The 24,416-nt window shown below is 38.3% G+C and overlaps 1 protein-coding gene and 1 long non-coding RNA gene across 4 annotated transcripts in view; one reads left to right on the top strand and one right to left on the bottom strand.

Annotated features, from left to right (window-relative positions):
* Nucleotides 1-32: 32 nt before the first annotated feature.
* Nucleotides 33-24,416, top strand: part of znf710 (zinc finger protein 710) — a 66,010-nt gene continuing 41,626 nt past the window's right edge. Inside the window, exon 1 of one of the 2 annotated variants that reach the window (XM_018092461.2) lies at nt 33-417. The gene's annotated coding sequence lies outside the window, so the exon portion shown is untranslated. Of the gene's footprint in view, nt 418-21,391; nt 21,755-24,416 lie in introns of those variants that run through there. The other variant, XM_002932238.5, reaches the window with a different exon arrangement.
* On the bottom strand, nt 10,198-16,628 carry LOC116409775. Of its 2 annotated transcripts, none has more exons than XR_004222049.1 (3): nt 16,398-16,628; nt 11,964-12,023; nt 10,198-11,555 (listed from the first exon to the last, which is right to left on the bottom strand). It is a non-coding gene; the product is annotated as an uncharacterized LOC116409775 (long non-coding RNA). The 2 variants fall into 2 exon arrangements; XR_004222048.1 differs by lacking the exon at nt 16,398-16,628 and adding an exon at nt 15,702-15,753.

Raw genomic sequence — 24,416 nt, 5'->3', positions numbered from 1 at the left:
CCGCTAGATGTCACTGTAACATAAAGAGTATATGTCCTGATTCAGCACAGTTGTAACAGTGTAGCACATTTAATACATCCCTCTCCCAAAAGAATGATTTATTATAAGCCGCACGTTATACAATCATAATGCTACATGTTTGTATTATTGTTTTTTATCTCTAAGTTATATAAACTCACTGTGCCTGCCTTCACCCTACTGCATATGCCTATAAGTGCCAGTGGCCTAAGTTCTGCTGTGTGGTTAAGAAACCAACAGAAAACAGATGTATATCCTTATATAAATGAATATGATGAAGGAGGCAGAGGACAAAAATTGGCAACCTCCAGGGAACAGGCATGAGCTGATGCAGCCGGCATTTAATCCATACAGCTGTGAGAACAATCACACTTGTGTATTTCCTGTTCCAGTGAGAGGGTGAGTTGGGACACTGTGTAAAATATAACTACAACAAGAAATTAATGGTTTGCTTTATATAATGGGTTAGTCATAAAATATACAAACCCCACACTTCTTTGCCTTATGTGTTCTGTGTCCATATGGCACTTAGTCATAGGCAGTACTAAATCCCCAAAACACACCAATATTTAAAGAAACAAACAACCCACCCACCAATTAAAAAACATCCAGTGGTGGGTAGGTTGGTTGTTAGCTTCTATAAATATTGGTGTGTTTTTGGGATTTCCCTTGACAAAGGCGTTTGAGCCGAAACATTGGGGTATTCTCTGGTCCAGAGTATCTGCCGTTATCTTTTTTCTGCTTATTGCTGGGTGGTATGAATTTGTTTGTTCACTGATGGATATTGTGTGTATACTTTATGAATGCAATATTGCTGCTACACAATAATCATATTATATTTATTAATTGCAGTAACAACTTGGTATGTTTTTTCTACTTTGCAAGGTTTATATGTGGGTTTATAGTGTATATATAATCCTCTATAAGGGGGATTTTAAAACTTTAGAACCTATGCTTATTTTCTATTTGATGAACTAGTTGAAAAGGGCAATTATATCTTAGCCTGAAGTGCCCTCCATCATTCTAATTCTTGTGTTTTTAGGATTTCTCAGTTTCAACACTGTACTATTTGCTGTTATACATAGGGTTTAAATGATTTGCAGATAATCCCATTCTCTCTAAATTTACATTTTACCCAGTGCCACAACATTTTTGGAAATGGGGTTGTTTATCAATATTGGTTATACTCTTAGATCAGAAGCTCAATTTCTTCTATCAGCTATTTACAAAGCTATTTCAATCTTCAGAGGTGATTTTACATTAGTTTGGCTAAATATACATTTACAACTTGGTCTGTGTGAATATATGGGAAGCATTAGGAAACAAAAACTAACTTTTTTCAGATTTAAGTCTTTCAGTACAGCCACTGGCTGCTTGCACTATCTGCCCCAGGCCTTGCAAACAGGATTCTTTGATGAATGTTTTTGGCCTGGTGGGTTTTTCATGTGCCAGGCACTGAAGCAGTTACCTAGCTCTCTTGCAGTTGTAGAACATAAGTAATGCTTTGTCGGCCTTCCTGTGTTAAGTGCCATGTTGGTTACAAAAACGCTGCAGAAAAATGGACATAAACAGAGCAGACAGGAAATGTCATATGATGAACTTATAACACATGAAACACAAAATGTAGTGGGCAGGACTGATTACAATAAGTATTAGCATCCTTATGCAACATACTATAACTAAGATTGTAAGCGCTATGGGGCAAGAATGTCCTTTCTCTTGTATCGTACACTTAGCAATTAATCTTGAATGAAACTATAATTTTATATTTATTCATTATTATATTAATTTATTCATTGTGTTGATTCTTGTATGTTTTACTAATGTAAAGCAGTGTGTTCACAGTTAGCACTATATAAATAAAAATATACATAGATATATACACAAATGAGCATCTGAGAATGTAACCCAATTTGTCAACAGGTACCGAGTCAACAAGAAGAAGAGCAAGCAGAAACAAGGCTTATGTAGGACTGTAGTGCACAGGGCAAGGATAGGTAAAATTATTTATATATAAGTAACATCATGACGTGAATGCATCCAGACCCACGGCTAAATCACAATACGGTGCACAGACCTGCAGGCTGCTTCACTATGAGGTAAAAAGGAACACCGGTCTCCCAGGGCTCCTGACACTTATAAGGGCTCATTCATGTTCGCAAGTGCAATGTGCAGCTTGCGCATTTTTCTGCAGTGAGTTGCTCTTCTCTATAGTTGCACTTGTCCCTGCTCTGCTTAGTCCTTTCTGCCTTCTGCTAGGTGCACTGTGGCAACTATTGATCCAGGTGAACCCTGGAGCTACTGCCACCTTTAGACCAGGAGGTAGCTCCAGGTTTCCCTCAGCACCCTACCTTAATAGGTAAAGCACACTTGCACCGAAACAATAGTAGACACCATCACTTGCATGCTGAACAACGGAAATTATAAAACTGAACACCTGAAATGCCAGACAGACTGATTGAGCTCCAAATTGCAGTTTGCTTATTGCACTTTCCCAACTGTCCAAATTTAAGTGAGACAGTCCCGATTTTGACAGTCAGCCCGCAGTACTGTATTCTTTCTGAAAAGTCCTTCATTTCCCTTTGATCTCCTGCACTAAACCTGCGCTGAACAATAAAAAAGATACAATGTTTCTCAAACTTAATTAAAAAAGTAGCTTTTGGCAGAGAGCCCAGAAAAGGTAACAAGCAACACCTGCACTGAGATACAATTGTAACTAATAAGTTAAACAGGTCTCTTGGGGGAACTGAGACTTGCAGCTTAAAGGGCTATTTTACCTTTATTAGCAAAACTAATAACACATAAAACAAAACCCCAAAACCCCCAGAAATGTGTTCAAACTTTAATTAACCTGCCAAATTTTGTAAAATGGGAGTGGTGTTTACGGGGTGTGAAAAATGGGCATGGTCAAAAAATTTTTGCCGCACTATGCACACCATTTCTTTTTGTCCTTCTTTACATTATTCAAATGTTGGGAGGTATGCACTTAAGGACAAAAATAAGCCCTATAATCACATGAAAAGGCTTCCTTATGCATTTTTATGTTATTACACAACTGGGCAACAAAAACGTCCCACCACTATGCTCAGCTAAAAAATCACGGTGGTAGAAAGGTCTAAAGTCATCTGTCACTGTATGCCAGCAAAGCTTGGCGGTAGACTTGACCTCTGTTGAAGTGAATGTTTTTTGGGCTGAGGCCCTTTGTCACTGCCTATCTGACTGATTTCAAAGAGCAGACTAAATTAAAAATACTTAAACACTCTTAGGGTATTGTGGGTGATACTAGCTGTTAAAGCAGTTTATTAAGATGTGAATCTTGCTGCTTTCAGTACAAAAATGACCAATACCCATCAACTGTTTGTGCAGAACTGTATAGCATATTATGGCAAATATTGGCCGAGATGGGATAGCCAAAAATTAGTGCTTCCCTAGTCCTTTAGTGGAATTCATCTCTGTGTGAATGAAGATATATATATATCAGTAAGTGGAAGCATGAGTACATTAAAGTATTCCATTTTCTGTGGTATACCATCTGATTTATTGAAGAGAGTCTGTGTTGAGCAAATGAATAATGTTTGCACTGCATTCTAAATGCACTCAAGTCTTATACATTTTTTATAAGTATCATGCATTCTCTTGGTGGTCAGGTGACATTCACATTTAATTAACAGGCTTACAAATACTCATGCTTGGAATGTGTTTGCCCTTGTGGGATACTAAGAATAACTTCTCTTTCATACAGTCATGTTTAATAGCTGCCCCATCACTCTTTATTTGCTAGTGCTGTACAAACTGCAGTCACACAGAAACTTAATATACAAACATTACTTTGTTTGACTAGAATGGTGAACATTTTATATATTTGTTCATGCATAAATAGCAGTTGCACATTTTTATCACCGAATATATGCTCCAGGTTCACTTCTGTGTCAGTAAATGGAGAAGCCTCAGAGCAAGTCTGGCTGCTAGACTCTCCTCTCATGAAAGCACATTGTGAACTTGCAGCATAACTCAATCCGCAGTTCAGTGCACACAAAAGGTGCATAGAAAAGAGCTGTTGTGTGCAAGCAGGGTCCTATTCTATGTCTAACAATGGACTACTCCACCCTTGTTCATTGGGCTGCCCTTAGAACCTTTGGTCTGGCTGCTGACAAAACACTGGATGAACAACAAATGAACTATCGCAAATATGGAGGAAATGTGAGCTGGTTTAGAGCCTCTGTTCCATAGTATTCATCATTGCTGTTTATCCCCTTAAAATATCCAGTTATGAATAATAACTTTTAGGTACAGTTTTTTGCTGAGTAAATGAAGGAGGCTCCATGCTTCAGAAATGTTAAATTTAAAAAATCATAAACAAAGCTAGCAGTCTACGCTGGCCCTTTAGGGGAACTGTTTCATTGGCATCAAATGCTGATATACTGTATTGTTCTGCTATTGCATGTGTAAGGCTGCTCACAAATAGGTTTCTCTTTCCAGAATAATATAACCATGTACCGGTATATTTTATTTACTTAACTTATATGGAATTAAAAGTAGGATTTAAAGAGACACTGAAACCAGAAAGCCCTATCAGGGAAAAATGATCAGCATTACCTATAGGTAACTTTTTAATGTACATTACTATTTTAAAGAGTAGATCTTTAGCGTCAGTATCACTTTAAATATGAATCATGTAGCTTTTCCCTTTACTAAAGGATTTGCTATGAAATATAAATTCATCAGCAGAACTGTTTTCAAATGAATATTGAGCTGATTGCATTTTACATTCACGTTAATAATGTGAACAGCACCCAGGTAAAATAATGTGCATATCCAGTACCATAATACATCCATGTACATCATAATATCCAAAATACACTAGGCATCTGTTCTTTAATGTGCATGTCTTTAATGTGCAGGCTATTTCGCTCAACGATTGTGAGGCGGTGATTTATTCTATGTAGATGAAATCTATAGGTTTGTTTATTGAGGGGGCGATGGACATGCTGAAGCAAATTTGCTGGCCATGGAATACACAAATACTGTAAAAATACTGTAAAAAGACAAACAGCCTCTTCTTTCTAATAAAAGCTGCTCTGATGTGTAGATCTAAATTATCATCAACAGCTTGTAACTGAATACCTGCAATAGAAAGCTTGTCACTTTTCCTAATCATACTTTAAACTAACAATGTCACAGACATGGCAGTAGCCTTGTTTTACTATGCAACGTATCCAGGACATATAAGGGGTTGTTTATAGTGATGAGTGAATTTGCGGCAAAATTTGTCATTTTCCCATCAGCTGATATTTTTTAAACATCTTCAGTGTCAAAACCCCCATAGACCCCAATGTATTTTGCAAAACAAGTTGCTGCAAAGAAGTAACCATGAAAAACTGCCCATAAACTTTAATCCATGTGCACAAACAAAAATTGCCGGTATAAACATGCATTGACTTAAATGCATTTTGCAAATTCACTAATCCCTGGTTCCACTGGACAGTTAGTTGCATGAAAAATGCCGTTCATTAAAGGTGCTTATGTCAACATGCACTCCTTGCACTTCCAGTTGTACTCTGCACTGTTGCCTTAATCCTTCTTTCTGTTCCACAGCACAGTTGCAGTGAAAGAATAGGGAGCACACATTCTCTGACACCAAAGCCAGAAATTACCCCAACAGGACTTTTTAAATTTTCAGCGCAATAGCGTCTGATTTACATCAAAGTGCAAGCACAGCTGGGTCAGTTGTGATGCATCGGTGGTTCATCTTTAATTAAACTTTTAGTATGTTATAGAATGCCCCATTCCTAGCAACTTTGCATTGTTTTTTTATATTTATATATTATAGTTTTTAAATGATTTGCATTCTACTTCTCATTCTTTACAGCTTTCAAATGGGGATCACTGAACCTGGAAACTGAATATTATTGCTCTGTAAGGCTACAATTTTATTGTTACTGTTACTTTTTATTGCTTATCTTTCTATGCTTATTCCCAACTCTTGTTCAAACTGCTGCCTGGTTGCTAAGGTAATTTGCACCCTAGCAACCAGATAGCCGCTTTTATACTAAACTGGTGAGGTGCTGAACAAAAAGCTAAATAACTGAAAACAAACATAAAAAATGAAGACCAATTGCTAATTGTTTTAGAATATCAATGTTTACATCACAATAAAAGTTAACTTAAAGGTGAACTACCCCTTTAAAATACCCAGCACCAGTGGTGTAACTACTATGTACCAGGCCCCCGTGCAAATAAATCTTCGTAAGGGCCTGGCGCAGAATAGCAAACCCAGCAGCCACCCTTCCACCTCTCTCCTCTCCCCATGCTGACGTGTCTCTCCGCCCTGTCACTTCACCCCATTCTCATTTAAATCCCCGCTCCTGCCTGCTCTCCTAAGAGCCAGCATTGAGCAGCAATTTAAATGCAACATTGGAGGAAGCAGAGCCTGTTGTCTGGGCCCCCCTGTACCCCAGCCCCCCCGCAGGTTCTGCTTCCTCTATTGTTACGCCACTACCTGGCACTCCCCACAATTATTTTAGTAGTAAACTTGTAGGTGGGACCTTCCAATGGATACCAACCTCAAGTACATAATGAGCAAATCATACCAACCTTAAATAGTAGTAGAAGTGATTTACTAATTAATGCTAGCCACAATTACATCGTAACAATGGGCTTGCTGTTAGTATAAATTTAAATCCTTTGCTGCTAACATTCATCAAGATTCCATGCCTAGCTATTTATTAGCAGTACAGTAGTGGGGGAGGAGTTTTGTAACATTTATTTGTCAGTATCAACAAAATTAAAAAATGCACAATGAAGTCTAAAGAAGAATATTAATTTCAATTTATGACTTGACTTTGTTTTAGTTTGAAAATATACTTCCGATTTAATAAACTTGCCCATTTTCCTACAAAAACATTTATATCCGTTTTTTCTGTTTGAAGATAGGCTGTCTTACAAATTATGTATTCAAATGGCTGTTACAGAATCCCTCAGAGTGCCTTGTGCACTGGAGCTTTCATGGATAGTGATGCACTGAATCATAAATCTGAGACTTGCATGATAACCTAAATGAGTAAGTGGAAGGGAGGATGTATAGGCAGCGTGTGCTGTTATACTAAACAGTATGAAGCTGCAATCTTTATATCTGGAATAAGATCTCTGTATCTGGGCCTAGATTTAAATATATAGAAACTATACATAAACTAACAAATATAGTTAACGCTTTCCTGTAAATAGTGGTTCCCATATTCTAGCTATTACAAACTACTAGGGGCGATATATATTAACATTCATATTTTGTAACAATTCATGTTTTTTGTGCTAATAATCATGGATATAAATAATGCTTTAAAGTGCAAATTTTCGTTATTTATTTATAAAACCAAACACCTTGAATATTAAATAATGTGAACGTTACAATTTTTTAAATGGTTTTATTCACTCACATTTTTTTAATAAATAAGGTAACATTCGTGTTATAAATATTTTAAGGTTATTCGAAGTACAAAATTTACACATATATACGAATTTTGATAAATAGGCTTCTACATGTTGTGTGTATTAGAATTTTAGTCTCCACAAAGCTTGTAGCATGTGAGTCAGGGCTGTGACTGTAGGGGAAGCAAACCCTGTAACTGCTGGAAGGCCCAAGAGGTATAGGGGCATTAACAGTTTCAGTATTTATTTAAAAAAATATATATATATTATTTCCTATATGTTTTTCTTTCCCCAGCATCTACTGTGTTGCATAGTTGCTTAGTAAATATGGTTTAATGTTTTCTGTTCAAAAATTAAATTCCTTATCAATTAACCATGATCATAACTAACAAGTACTACTACTATTAAACCTGGGGGCATTATTACTAGAGGACCAATGGGTAAATTTGACATATATTCACTAAATATAAAAATTGCCACAACATCTGCAATTTATTAAAAGGAGAGTACAGCGCATTTTGGCAAATTAATTCTAATCTCCTTTTAAATGTCCTTTAAAATGTTCTGATGGGTTGTAAGAGCTCACCTTTAAGTTAATTTTTAGTATGTTATAGAATGACCAGTTCTAAGCAACATTTCAACTGGTCTTCATTATTTATTTTTTATAGTTTTTGAATTATGTGCCTTTTTTTTTTTTTTAAACTCAAAGGTGAACCCCTCATTTAACCAAATGTTGGTCCACAAAAGCAGGCCCATAATGCTGCACAACCTTTGTTTTAGCTCATCCACAATGTCATTTATGAAAAGACTGAAAATAACTAGGCCCAGTACTGATCTCTAAATAAATGTAGCAAAGTTGGAATGTACAAATTTAGCACAGTGAGGATATGTTCATTTCTAATAACTCTCTGTTATGCAGCCAGTTTTCTGCTGAAGGAAAACCGTATCACCCAATCTGTCCTACTGCCCTAATTTTATACACTAGTCCTTTATGTGAAATGTTATCAAAGCCTTTAGCAAAATCTAAATATATCACATTATCTACCTGACTTTAATTCAGTTTAGTACATTCATTAGGTGGGACTGACGCTTCATAAAAACTTAGTAAATAGCTCTAATTAATCTATGGTCTTTACATATACTTAACTATATTTGAATAATCTTTATTCCGCATCTCTTAATCCCTTTGATTTTGCGTGTTGGACTATTTTAGCTTACTTTGGCTCTGCTTATGCCTTGGTTCCAACTTCATCACCAGTAAGGGCCAAGTGACCTTGCCATTTATCTATTTTAAAAGCTTTACAAGTTTAGTGTTATGTTATCATGCATTATTGGAAAGGCAGATATGTTATAGATGGCATCCATCAGTCACTGACCCTGTTCACCAGGGTAAAACTGCAGGCCGAGAATCAGCTCCGTGTGGCACTAGCCTAATTGGCTATACAGTTGTCACACATTGGACACAAATACATCTAGCATCATTTTAGGTTTTACCTGTGTGAGTGACATCTGCGCCCCTGCAAGTGTGCTGCGCCTAGTGGCAGTGGAGGTTGAAGTAGCTCTCCTGCGCCAGTAGGGATAGCAATGGCTGATTCAGAACAGAAGGCAGGAACAGTGTCGGACTAAGATGCCAGGGGCCCACCAGCAAACCAACCTCTCCTCCCTCAACCTCTTTATTATCCAAGTCTCTTTCTCTATCCTTCCAACACTTTTTCCCATACAGAAATAGGGAATGACCATGCAACTGGCCAAATAGTTAGAAGCAAGAGGGCCCACTGACACCTGGGCCCACCGGGAGTTTTCCTGGTATCTTGGTGGGCCAGTTCGACAATGGGCAGGAAAGGCTGGGTGGTGCCGAGTGCAACCATATGGATTTGCATGGAGCACATTTTGACAAAAGTACATTTAATGAAAGTGATTTTATGTGCAAATGACTGCGGGGATATTGTGGGACCCACAACTACACTTGCAGAAATAAATGAGCTGTGTCTATAGCTATTCCTCTATCTCTAAACTTCCGTCTCTATATATTCCTACTGTGTAAAAAGGCCACATATGCCCACAAGACCATTCTCTGTTGATTTGGATGTGTCAGATATGACCACAGCAATATCCTCAGTTAAGGAATCTTCTTTACTCCCCCCTACAATTTTTTAAAGCCCATTATCTCAGGAATCTCCAATCACTTTACAGTTTTTTCCTTTCCCTACAGTTATTCTATTGTCCCGAGAGTTCCCTGTCCGTATATCTTCTTCTTGTGCAAGAAAGCCAAATATGTCCACAATACCATACTCTTGGGTGTGTAGTCGCATCCTCAGCACAGGAAGAACAGACTTCTGCATTATAGTTAAATCTATATTAGGAGTTTTACTAGTATTGCTTTTATTCTTCTTTCAGATGGTCAACAATGTGCATCTTATACTGATTTGGGAGTGTTACACATGCCACAGGCCTATCTGCAACACAGGAAGTACAGGAACAGGGTTCTGTAGGTATATTTCTAGGCTTGGAAAAATTTCTAGTTTGAAAGATTCTTGGATACCCAGTAGACTTGTGTAGGTTCGGCTTTCCATGCCTCTGCCTAAAGCTCACAAACATACTTTTTGGTATTTTGCTAACAGTTTGTTACGTCAAGTCATTTAGCCTTGTAACATCTATAACATCTCCTAGTTTTTAGAATGCCTACATTTTCTTTGTTCTTTAGCTGTAAAATCATCATGAGGATTCCTACACACAAAACATTCCTAACTGGCTAGAATATGAAGGCTGCAACTGAAAAAGATTTCTGTAATGCCTGAATAGTTCATATTACACAAACAATACTTTTATTACTTTTTGAATAAATGTGAATTATTGAACAATTCAAATAAAGCAGCATAAAGCGAATACATTTTTACATCCTTATTTTTTGTTTGAAAGAAGAGAATATTCTCTAAGGAAAAGTGTGCAAATGTAATCTCAGCACACTCTTCTGTCAATGAGTACCCACCTTTTTCTTTAGGAGATGCCCTCAGGTACTTGACTACTGCCAGGCTTAATAAAACTGGAGATTCCTAATGTAACCATAAGGCATAGCAAGATAGATTAATTACATTATACAAGGTCCAGTTGTAATAAGGTATAAGCATAAAACAGATAATAATATAGTGGGTTGTAAGGTTAACTTGCTCTTTGGGGGAGAAAGAAAAGCACTTTGCAGTGAGATACTATATTTGCAGTTAACAGACACTGACAAAAAAGTGTCTTTTGTGTTTCTGTAGGAGGTTTAAATATTTGGCCAGAAGGCACCTAGCCTTTTACAGCCTTTCGCCAGTGGCTGACTTATTATGTGACACTCCAGTCAGGCTTTTCTTTTTACAGTTTCCATACACACTGATATAATGCTAGTTTGCAGCACAATTTTTAACTATTTATTTACATTAGAACATGTCTGTGTGTGAAGTTAACATATATTACAGAATACTCCCTGCAGAAGTCAATGCAAGCTGATGTAATGTGTGTGCACCTTTACCTCTGCCTGCATGCTGACCTTAGAAATGTATTTCCTTCAACCGATTGATTTGTTTAATTCAGGTTGGAATTGAGAATATAGTACCCTGAATTGTGTAGGTAGGGAACAGAATGACACAGATGAGATAAGGCTTAGCCATAACCCTATGGACACATGGCCCCTCCACTGCACCCCTGAAGGACCCACTTGAGTTGGGCAGCTGCAGGTAGGACTATGGGATCTCTTGACTTTTTGCATCTGTCTACTCTGCAACACTGAGCTTTCTGTGGTAAACTACAATGGGGCGTTCCATTGCTGGATACAAACGTCCTTGCTGGTTGTCCTTCAGCATGCTTTGGAAGGCCACATGTGTGTGCTCCTCTGAGTTCTGTTATTCAGTTATTGACAGAGCTTACTGCCATATTTGGCATGAACCCAATTTGGAAGGTCACTTGCACATACTCCTCTTGCTTACATGTTGGCAAGGACCAAGGTAATGTGGGGTCGACTCCTCAATGCCCAGGATAGGCTGATACTGGGCAGACGGTAATGAGGTGGACCCCACAATGGCAGCTGCAACTGAATTGGGAAGTGGATTCTTCTTGCTGGTCCTCAGAATAACCTATATTTAATTTGTTTGAATATTAGAATTCAAACCATGATGGGAGGAAATTGGTACAGGTTAGAAATGGTTAATTTAAAGAGTTGGATTAGAAAAGGATAAGAAATGTGTACAGATGAGGTGAGTCTTGGAAAATAAAAATCAATTTTGGCAAGAATATTTTATTTTAAAATAGGTTAATAAAAGAGATGGAGTGAGAGATTAATGGAATAGAGAGCGATGAGAGAGATAAAATGTTTATATGTTACAGTAAATTCAGGAACACTGTGCAGTTTGAACCTTAAAAGGGAACATACTAAGATTATAGTTTAAAAAAATCTATTTCAAGAGTCTGAATTTTAGATAAACATGATAGGGGCTTGCAAAAAAGACAAACAATGGCAAAATATTGTAAGCAAATTTACTTACCCTGTGTGTCCTAAAAAAGCACTGATAAAATGTAATCCTAAATGGTCCCCATAGCAGAGTCTTTAAGTAAGAAGAACAAGGATTAATGAATTCTATATTTCTGTGATATTCAAAACAACAATCCTCCTCAGTTTTGGAAGATCCCAATATCTACCTAAACTAAAGTGCCTTTGGTCTACTTATGTGTACACAGGATGTCCATGTTTATCATCTGAGGTGGAGGAAACCCTAACTTGTGGGCCTGCCCTCTTCAACAACAACTTAACACCACCAAAAGATGAAAAGTAAAAAATAATTTTAGATTTTTATTAAAAAAAAATGAATGCTGAGAATTTTCCTCCTACCGCCATATAACAATTTAGGCATAATATGTTGCAATGTCATGAAGAGCATTTAAGACAATATTTAGCTAATGTAGTGGACTGAATTGATTCTGACAACGTTAGAGTCCAGCAGAAGAAAATACAGATTAATAAAAAAAAGTTTCTAACATTTTAACATACACGGCTAAAATTTCCCTTCTGTTCCCTTGCATACACAATCACATCAGGACATCTTCCTCAAAGTTCTGCATGCTAAGAGCTGGGGGTCTGTCCCTTGTCATCTTGATTTTAGATTGCTTAGTCTCTTCATAGACTGTCACTCCTTGAAGGCTGTGTCTGCAGGGACCCATATAAATAACCCTAACACAACACTGTCCAGACCAGTGATCCCCAACCAGTGGCTCATGAGCAACATGTTGCTCCCAGGTGTACTGGCAAACAGAGTCTCCTGTAGGCTGCCAGTCCACATAGGGGCTACCAAATATCCAATCATATTTGGTGCCCTCAGATCGTTTCTTATGTTGGTGTTACTTTCCTTCTCTTTTTACATTTGAGTGTGGCTCAAGTGAGGCGATAGTGGTGATGCTGGCCTTCCCAAGATGGTGCCTGCGATCGCAAGATATGGGGAAACTTTACTTCCTAAAGTAAGCGCCCTTTTCAGCTTAAAATGAAGCGATTTGCTACGGAGAGGAATGTTTAAAACAATGTAAAATGCGGGAAATACAAAAGTAAATCCCGGGAAGAGAGCCCATAGGAATGCATACAAATTAATGGGACCACAACAAAATGGTGGAAAAGGTGGGAAAACGTTAAATCCGGGGACGTAAATTCGGGGTCCTACTGTAGTAAATTGTATGTAGTGGATTCAAAAGTGGGAGTGGTCTATGTTAGAATGGAAGTGGCCTTTAAAAGTGGGTGTGGCATAATAAAATGTTGACAGCGCTCAATATTGCTTTGACATTACCTTAAAGATATACAGACACAGAAATCCAACCTTTTTTTTTTCATATATCATAACATTGACTTTTCATGCTCTTTATAATTTTGCCTTAAAAGTATTTAAGGCTTTTAAATTACCTGTAAAAAGTTAATGTTCCTCTATGAGGGGACTGCCATGCTTGTGCAACAGTAGTCTGTTAGCATTAGAAGCTATAACTAACAGCTTGAGAAGGGACTGGCAGGTTTAGGAAGTGGGTCGGCTAAAATTGGTCAGCATGGCTAAAATAAGTGCTGTGCATATTCTGTCCCTCTTCTTTTTATGAGCCACGTCAACCACTAATTAAATATAGTTAAAGTTGCACAGTAGGGTTGGTCAGAGCTGAGTATGGACAAAATTTGCTATGGCATGCCATATTCCCTGGGGAGCCCTATTTTAAGGAAACCCAAGGTTCACTTAAAGGAGAGGGAACGTCATTTTGGCAATTTACTGCCAATAGATTAGCCACATTAGTGCAAGCTAGAATGCTATATTTACAGAAAGCTTTACCACAGAAGAGCCATAGAAGCTCTCTCTCCGTTTGTTTAAGATAGCAGCTGCTATTTTAGCTTGGTCTCCTTAGCTTACTGCTGTAGCTCTAGCCGTTGGTAGCATAGCTCACACATTCTGATGGGAGGGGGAAGCAGGAGAAGGGAGAGACTCCAGCCCCAGGAATGAAGGATTTTCCTGAGAGAGGAAGTCAGATACCAAAATACATGTATACACAAAAGAAGACAATAAATCCTCTGTTTCTTTTGATAGTGGACTCAGTGCAGCTTTTCTGTATGTGCTTATCGCTGTATTTACATAGACCTTTCTGATAAAGCTTACTTAATTTTTACCTTTCCTTCTCCTTTAAAGGAGAACTAAACCCTAAAATTATATATATTTTATATAATAAACAGACTGCACTGGCTTAAATTTTAATATAGGTCTTTACAGTTGTCTCAGTTGCTATACATTTTGGATTCTGTTAGAACTGTCCAGGACAATACACATGCTCACTGTGCCCTGGGCAGCTGTTGAGAAGCTAAGCATAGGGATTGTTGCAAATTATCAAGCAGAAAATGAGATTTGTCTGTCATATAAGCTGATGCTACAGGGCTGATTATTCAATTCTGATGCGAATTGCACTGGTTTCAGATCTGTCATGTAATGTGAATCTGAATGTATTACTAATCAGCCTTATACTGTTACATTTATATTCTATATACACAGTATATATACAGTGGGTCCCTAAGCTCAGTAAGTGACAGCAGCACAGAGCATGTTCAGTGAATCAGCAGAGAAGATGGGGGGCTACTGGGGCATATACAGAGGCACAGATCTTCCCTGCTAAGGGCTGTGGTTGCCCTGGGCTGGTACAGAGCCCAAAACAAAATGTACAACATTTCTGCCTACTTCTTTAATTGGGCTTTAGTTCTCCCTTAATATTCCTCTTTTAAATTTACAAGGTAACAAATAAAACAACAGTGGTAAAATGAATTCTAGGGGCAAATTCAGCAAACTTTTTTTACACCACCATAGACAACAATACAATTTAAAAAAAAAACATTTTTAAAAATATTTCTTAACATGAAAAAAATAAGCCGTTCATAACATAAGTAATGTTAGATTCCAAATGTTCTTTGCAAAGACATGAAAAAATGATCTGAGGTGTCTAATATTTTTCCTAACCAGAAGAACCAGCCCTTTTCTTGCTCCTGACAATTTCCTCTCCTGGATCACTGTCAGAAACTGACTGGCACATGGTGCTGTTGTAAGAAAATTCATTTCTATTAACTGTACATATATCCCTTAATATTTTCAAAACTTGGGGGAAAAACAATGAAAAAGTGCTTAGAATAGCATTCTCATCAATATTACAATCATTTATTTTAAAGACTTACCTATCCTTTAAATTCTTTTCACAATAGCTACATTGGTGCCAGTGTCTATACGGAAACATGATATCTGTATCCTTTTCCTCCCATGCCATCGCACCATCCATCTTTTATCTGCTGCTCAGGCAGGGAGGAAGTTTACTTAAAACAGATTGTATTACCCTTATGTTTTAGCATACAAGTCCTCTTATTTTATATAAAATGTATTTTGTTTATTTTTGGAATTCTCCTTATTTGGGAGAGGAAGTATACTTTACTGCGGCTCCAGGAAGCTGTTAGCCATTACCATCAGGGGAAGCAGGAAGTGAGATGCTAAAGGAACATGTATTTTCAGTTTATTAAAGCATCCCTTGCAATATCATATATCTTAATATACAATAAATCTAGTTGGTATTATCTTCATTAGTTATTCAGCATATTATTATCATTGGCTGTCACTTACATTTGAGATAATTAGCACAAACAATATAAAGTTACAGCTATGATATTACTCACTATTAGAAGGATTTATGTAATGCAAATACATTTATGAAACTGCAAGAACAAGGTGTCCAACCTGCAGTGCCTCAGCTGTTGCTAAACTGCAGCTCCCAGCATTCTCTGACAGTCTATTTCACTGCTGGAAGAACATATTATGATTAATTAGCTAGCCAAACATTTATACCGACAGCAATAAAAAAAAGTGTGCAACCTTCAGTGTTCCAGCACCCTCTGATGGGTGATAGTTCTAGGAATCAAAAGTTGCCTATAGTTATATAGCTGCACTCTAGAGATCCCTGATATAAGAAGTTACCCCAAAACCCAGTGAACTGTATAAAAGCAATATAGTCCATACTTATAAAAAATACAAATATGAACCTACATTAAAAATAAATATTAATTTTACTTTATCCAAAGTATTACCCATGTATTAAAAGGAAAAGGTATAAAACATGCTCTATATAAATTCTAAATAGATTAGATACATACAACATGTTTTATGCCTGTCTTGGCTATGCTGCCAAGACAGGCATTCCTTAATATAGCTGCTCTCAGGCAGAACTGGTTTACATTGATATACATACATACATTACCCTCTCTCTTGCAATAGGTGGACGAAGGATTCAGAGAAGGTTGGACTGTAACTCTCACTTAGCGAACAGAAGGTGGGGCTGTTTTAGTGAGCATGTGGAGGTGGGCGAGTAATGGAAGTAGCAATAAGGAACTGGGACAAGAACTTCTTGCCTTGATTACCAGATCTGAGTTTACTTACAGTGTCTCAGGCTGCCGCAAGGGTGATCCAAGGATTTATATGCAGAATTCCCTAACCATTTAAGTCCCTAAACTAGTGAGTTTACCCCACATTAGATCTCCTTGGTGGACCACAAGACTGCTCTTTCTAGCTACCCTGTCTATCTCCTCCCACTCCTAAGAGGCTGCCGCTACAGGATGTACTATTGTTACTCTACATCTCCTTCACAGGGTTCCTTTCCCCAACTTCACCTAGGGGTTTCACTTCCCTTAGGGCCTGTAGTGTAACTATGGTTGCTATTTGTTTCTTTGTTTTTTTTAACCACCTGACTGAGGGTGCTGCACGCTAAATAAAGAATCAGAGGACTGCAATTTAATTAGCCCTGCCTTTTGGTTTAGAGCTTCGGAATCTATGTACATATTAAGCTACTAATGTAGAGCAACAAATTGCATATACCTCTCTGCCGTGTCACTTTCCCACCAGGTGGCCAGATTAGTTTCCTGCTTTCCCTTGATACACCCCTTATTTGTCCCCATGGTATGTTGTTGTAAGCTTATGCTCAGTCTGCTGCAACATTGTTTTTTTCTCATTCAGCCCCTCAACCAATAAACCTATTTCCTGTAAGGCTACCTTTTTATTGTAATTATTACCTTTTATTGCTTATCTTTTCGTGGAGGCCCTCTCCTGTTCATTTTTCATTCTGATGTCCACACTGGTGCCTTGCAATTAGTGTAAATAGGAACAAAGAAACAGTATAGGCTTTGCAATTCCAAATGGACAAGCTGCAAATAAATATGTAAATTATTCAAGAACTCCAAAAAAACAGTTAGCACTGCTGCCTTGAAACACTGGGGTCCAAGGCCTGATTCAGTCATGGCATTATCTGCAAGGAGTATATATGTGCTCCCTATGCTTGCACGGGTTTTCTCCCACACTTCAAAAACATACAAGCAGGTTAACTGGTGCCTTAATAAACTGACCATAATGTGTGTGAATGTGATAGGGACCTTAGTTTGCAAGCTCCCCTGGGGAAGGGACTGATATGAATGATGTATAGACTCTATAAAGAACTGCAGAATATGTTGAAGCTATGTGAACAATGAAAATAACGACACCTTTAAGTATATGCAAATGTAACATAAGCATAGAAAATTGCATCTCTGAATTTACACATTAAACATTAAAGCAGTAAAACAGCACCCCTAGTGATCAAAAATTGATATTGCTAAAATAAAATCTTTCACAGCCAAAGTATGGCATTTTCTATTCATATTCATAATAAATGGGGGGGGGGGGTGCATTTTTAATAAATTCATTTACCACTGTGCATTTTTTAGTAAGAACACTGAAGAACTGAAAGTGACAATCACAAAGGAAACTGCTTTTGCCAATGAACGACATATAACACTTTAGTTACTTTATACAAACATATTTTGTTTTTGCGAATGTAACAAAATACTTTTGATATATAGAAGCAACTGGTGCAACGTAGATGATAGATCATTAGATACAAATCTATGGCTGCAGGCTGAATTTTTCATGATTCTTTTGCAGTGCGAGTAGAGATAATAGTGAGTACATTCATGTCTTCCTAGAACTCATTAGTTTTCAGACCAGAATGTAAGTAGAAAACTGAAGGTTGCCTCACACAGCCTGCTGTAAAAGGCACATACAATATAAAATCTATTAATTATGACATACCAAACCTTTTACACTGGTTTCCAAACTATAGCACTGTTTGGAGCAGCGTGGATCTTTACTTGGGTATCTCTACTTGATACTCCTGGAATCCCATCTTAAAGGTGCCTTGTAATCTTATGTAAGCAGGACCCTCCAGTCCTCTTTTTATTCTGTAACCCTTGTTTGTTAAAGTATTGTAAGACCCCCTGTTTGTTATAAACAGTCATAGAGCCCTGCTTTATTTGCTAGCACTGTTTTAATAAATAATGATACATTTTGGTGAGGTTCCACTGCTGAACTACAGCAAACGAGTTGTAGTCTACCAACAACCTAGGTAGCCAGATGTTATTAATTACTGTTACGACTATGGCACATCTAGCGTTTAGATTGTTGTGACTTGGTGGTGATCAAAACCCTGGCCACCCGAATCACTCCCCATAAACTTGAATCAAAGGAACCACAGGTTGCTTGGCACTCACTGTTAGAACTTGAATGCTTGCCAGTTAGCAACAATAACCACAAGTAGGGGTGATCAAAATACTCAGTGTGCCATAGCCCTTATAAGAGAGAATTTGCACAAGCTTTCAGAGGAAGTTTACCACATATTGTGTATGACAGGAAAAACTTGGCACATTATAAGTAAATGAAAATATGTTTGAATGTTTTGATGAGATGAATATGAATTTGTGTATTAAAATTGCTTCAAGGGTATAATCAACGGTCTGAATAGCTAAAAATATATATTTTTATCTGAAATGCTTGATATGAATATATTGCTGCGGTTTCATCTCTTGTTTCTTGGAGACATGGCAATGCAGTTAAAATTATCTAGGGCTACTACAGTTAGGGACTTGTAATCAAACAAAATGGACCTATTTCAAAGTCAGATTTGTTACCAAATATATTTGTGTTTCTATTTTTCAGAGTTTCCTTATCATAGAACTCTTCATTCACACAGAGGCAAAATAGTGTTTATATACAACTTATAAGAAACTTACTTGAAAACACACTTCCCCACACTGACCTTTGCATGTGATTCCTATAAAGGATAATAAGGGCATCTAGAGATCACTACTCATTTTCCAATGTTTCATAAATCCGTTGCAGAAATCTGCAATAAAGTTACTGAATCCTAGGATCACAGTCAGTGAGTCTGAGATTTATAGTTATACTATAGCTAAAAATAATATATGTATATTTATTTAACTCTTCTCATTTCTTATGTAGGTGTTTATAAGGTGGTAGGGCAATTAATAGTGGTAATGAAAGAGTGCAAAGAAATGAATGTTGCTTTGTACAACTAAAAAAAGCATAAACAAACAAATGTCTAGGTGTGTGGGAACTATGACACATATATGACACTACACTGTTTTATCATGAAGCATTCTATATTTAGCCTTTGGTATTTGGGGATGTTGGAGTAATAGGATTTTCATACAGTGAATTTCTATATATTACTTCCTATTGCTGCCCATGTGCAGTGCTTTTCTTAGTACGGTAAATTCTCTAGCTATAGTGACTTCTATTAGCCATATACTTTACACATCCCAAGAGCAACAATGAAGGGAAATGAGCAGCAGATACCACCAGAAAAATTGCAAACACCCAAAGGTTATCTGTTGTCATTTACATCAAGCTATGTTAATTGGCTGGAATTGTGGCTGATGTGTGGTAGATTCTTCCCACCCAAAAAAGATAGCACCTCATGCAACAATTGGTCTCATAGGGATGGAGGTGTGGCTGCTGTGTGGTACATTATTTTCCCCCAAAAAGATGGCACCTCATTTAATTATTGGTCCCACGAAGATGGAGGTGTGGTTGCTGTGTGTTACATTTTTTGCCCCCAAAACGATTCTGGATTATTTAAGAACTGATCTAATGAGGATAGGTATGACTGTTGTAGCCTCTTTGTCTCAACAAGATCGTAACCCATTCAAAATTATTCTCATGGAGATGGAGGTGTAGCTCCTGTGTGGTACATTCTTTGGCATCGGATTTATGTGGTCTATGGGGACAAACACCAAATGCATAAAATAATGTTTTGACTATTTTCAGAATAAGTGTAATATCCTCTGAGCTGCCTGTAGGTATGTAGTGTTAAAGTTAGGTTACTATTAAAGAACAATCACCAGGTTTATAGACTTTTAAAAGAGTGGACCTTGTAAATTTGTTGTTTAGTCATAAAGACAGATTGTTTATATAGTTAAATTAAATAAGATCTGCAAGATCTTCAATTATCATTCAAATGATAATAATACCCTATTTTCTATCAGAATTATTAATGAAAAAGGGCAAAACAGCCTCTGATTATGTGCTTAGGTAACCCTTTATGGTGAAGACACATGGAGCTACTAGTAGCAGGTACTTGTCATGGCTACTAAAACAGACAATGTTGATTATTTACTGATAATTATCTCTATGTATGTTTTAGCAGAGGCAATTCTTACTGTTTACTGGAGTTTAGTAGCCTTGAAAAAGTAGCTGCTACTAGTAGCCCAGTGTGTCTTCACCCTTAGGGCTCTGGCACACGGGGAGATAAGTCACCCGCGACAAACCTCCCTGTTCGCGGGCGACTAATCTCCCCGAGTTGCCATCAGTTGCAATCCCACCGGCAAAAATGTAAGTCGCCGGTGGGATGGCACACACGGCGGCGCGATATTGGCAAATTGCCAAAAATCCCTTGCGAGGCAACTTCGGCGATTTGCCAAAATCGCCTGCGTAGCGTGTACCATCCCACCGGCGACTTACATGTTCGCCGGTGGGATGGTAGTTCAGGGAGATTAGTCGCCTGTGACAAGGGAGATTTGTTGCGGGAGACTAATCTCCCCGTGTGCCAGAGCCCTTAGGGCAATGACGAACGAAGCTACTTGTACCAGCTATTTGTCGTGGCCCAAAAATAGGCAATACTAATAATTGTTTTTACGTGTTTTACCAGAAAATTCGCAGTACTGTCTATGGCAGGGTATTTTCTGGTATTTTGTAGTCGCAACAAGTAGCTCCGTGTGTCATAGCCCTTGATTGCAAAATGCTGATTATGCCAGCCCTGAGCTTACACTTGTCACAGCAAAGGAAATGTATCTAGCAGACTCATATAAGTTCTGTATGACAGCGACCAGAATTTAACATCTTACATAGCAATAGGCTGGAAAAATGATCTGACCTTTAAAACACAAGCTGCAACCAAAACACTAAAAAAGAGGGAAGAGAAAAGGAGGAAGAAAAACAGAGAGAATAGAAAAAAAGCTTCTGCTTTTAATGAGGCTAGAAGAGTTTCAAAGGGAAAAAATCCCCAGTCTTTGGTTAGATTAGAGAGAAAGAAAACTTGGTGGAGGAGGGGAGGAAGTGAGAAAACAAAAGATAGATAGAGGGCTGCTGGGTGGGTGCTTTTCTCTCTCTCTTTCAGTTCTTTCCCTCTGTCTCTCTCTCTCTCTCTTTCGCAGACAGAGAAAGCAGGGTTAGGAGGAGCTGTTTTGCATCCATTCACGTCAGCCCTGCCTCATTCCCTTCTTCCTTCCTGCTAAAGAAAGACAGAAAGAGCTGAGAGAGGGAGAGAAAGAAAGATAAGAGAGCTCAGCAGAACAGAAACTGCCTGGCTAGTGTTTGTCTTCTACTCTGCTCCCCCACCCTGGGAACAGGAAAATACCCTGCTACCCCCTGCCTGACCTGAAGCCTGGATCCTCCTGCACTTCACCTTCAGGGTAAGTAACACTTTTTCTTTCCTTCTATCCCTAGGCAAAAGAGACTCCAAACACAGAGTATTTAGGTTCCCCCCTGTATTCCCCATTGATGGTACCTACACCCCCTAGGAAGCTTCGGCAGAAGGACCTGGCCATTGCCTTGCACAGGGGTGGGGGAGTATCGGTCGCTAACATGTAGTCTTCTCTTTCACTTCCACATTCACTTGTGTGACAGAGAGATAGAGGGAAGAGAGATGGCGTCTGGAGGGGGTAGGGAGAGGAGAATGGAGAGAAGGAGATAAGAAGGAGGGAAAGACAACCTAAGAAAGGTGAAGGTGGGAGCTGCCCCCTCAAACATTACTGCACGTGTTTCTGCCTCTATTCCGTGTGCATTCATTCTCTGACTGGAAGTTCCCCCACCCTCCGGCTTCATTAGGATGGTTACAAACTTTATCCTGCCTCTGACTGGCGCATAATTCTCTCAAGACCGAAGTCAATGTCACTGAGCGTTCGGTTGCCCGGGGATGCGAACCTTTCCCACGGCAGAATATCTGCTGAATTGGGGTTTGCGGTCATGTTTCATATTTCCCATGAACCCCCATTCTCAGTAGCCCTTGCCTTAAAGAAACTATTTTGTTCTAAAGCTGTGGCGCACGGTGAGAGGAATTATCCATCTACAGAGGAACTACATGTATCTCTGTACTTCTACTATGTGCAACTGCAGCTGCTGGGAACACGCTACACTGCATTTGTTCCACAGTGTAAATGATAACTGATCCTGCAGCCCTCTTACAAATTGTCTGGCAGTGGGTTCTGGGAGTTGTAGTACAACAGCTAGAGGGCGACAGTTTATCTCTGGGTTACTTTATTACACATAGTAATAATGTATAATCAGTTTCTCACTTGTGTTGTGTTAGGTGGCTGGCATGGAATGGGCTAATTGCCCAACTAAACAGTAAACTATAAATAAAGCACTACTTTGCCTGGCCCCTCCTCTTTTGCTTACTCACCCATTAACCTGTTACCTACCAGCTTGTGCTTTGAAACTCGGATTACTAATATAAATTATGAAATGGGGTGAAAAAAGAGCTGTCCACAAACGGCCTCTGCTGCTGTGCTTAGTAACAGTGGGTGAGAAAACACATTATATTCATTCAACATATTTGTAGTAATTCTGCCAGTGAATGTCACCAACTCCAAACACAGCAGGCCGATGAGCAGGATTTATCTCACACACAAGGGTTAGTTAAAGAAATTCTTATTCATTATATTACAGATATGAAATCGGTTATCTGGAATGCTTGGGACCTGAGGTTTTCCTGATATGGGGTCTTTTGTATTTTAAACATTACAAAAACCCACTAGGATTTTGTTGCTGCCAACAGGAGGTTATGCTAGTTTTAGTGACCATGAAGTACAAGGTAGCACATAAATGGAACTCTATGGAAAATGGCATCCCCATATTTGAGAAATTTCTGGGTAATGGGTTTCTGGACTATAGATCCCATACCTGTATTAGGTTAGTGTCAAAATACACAGCACCCTTTCATCTGTTTTTGGGATGAGTGTTTATCCTGTGACCCTTAATCATCATATATGCACATTCCCTGGCTGCTGATGTTATCATGCATTCTGGGATTAGAATTCAGAAACAGCTGGGAGGGTGGGCATACCTCATTCATACTGGCTAGCCCAGCTTGGCAGACAGTGCACCCTTGTAGTAGTACAATTTATGCACAGGGCTCTATCTTTAGCCACTCTCCAGCCGTTAAATGTCAACTCACAGCTTTCACATTAAGGGGGTGCTGGGAATTGTAGTTTTTAAAGCTGGGGAGCAAAAAAGATCCCTTAAAATACTGAGATTTATTTGCTACAAGAGACTGAAATAAAAGCTGCTGGCTTCCCTCAGGGAAATGTTATCAATTTCTTTGTAATTAGAGCTTGCTGTCAATTTCTGCACATGTGATGGGGGTTCCACAAAAATAATGGCAGGTGTGGTATCTAGTACAGGTATGGGACCTGTTATCCAGAATGCTCGGGACCTGGGGTTTTCCGGATAAGGGGTCTTTCCATAATTTGGATCTTCATAACTTAAGTCTGCTAAAAATCACTTAAATATTAAATAAATCAAATAGGCTTGTTTTGCCACCAATAAGGATTCATTATATCTTAGTTGGGATCAAGTACAAGGTTCTGGTTTATTATTAGAAAAAAAGGAAATTATTTTTAAAAATTTGAATTATTTGCTTATAATGGAGTCTGCAGCAGATGGCCTTTTCGTAATTTGGAACTTTCTGGATAACGGGTTTCCGGATAAGGGGCCCCATACCTGTAATAGGATCAGGTTTAGTTCATCAATTTTGTTTTAGTATTCCTGTAGGTATTTAGGGTTGTAAAACAAGCTGTTCCTATGAATGAATATTGTAGGTGATGTAAATAACTAATTGTTCCCCACTCTGTCTGAAACCATTCCAAATCTATACATGTGATTATGGGATTGCCTAGCAGTGGGATAATGAGCATAGTAATAGAATTATTTGCCCTCTGCTGTGAGATGGCAAATACTTTACACTGGATTTATGTACAGTATGTGAAGCTTGGCATCCTTCCGTATGCCAGAGTGCTGGTTTTTCCTCTTTGATACACTGTGAAATATTAGGCACAATTGGTAGGCCTAATGCAC

Source organism: Xenopus tropicalis, chromosome 3, assembly GCF_000004195.4.
Source record: "Xenopus tropicalis strain Nigerian chromosome 3, UCB_Xtro_10.0, whole genome shotgun sequence".
NCBI lineage: Eukaryota > Metazoa > Chordata > Amphibia > Anura > Pipidae > Xenopus > Xenopus tropicalis.
The sequence above is the reverse complement of the archived record's forward strand: the minus strand, read 5'-3'. Positions and strand labels throughout refer to the sequence as shown.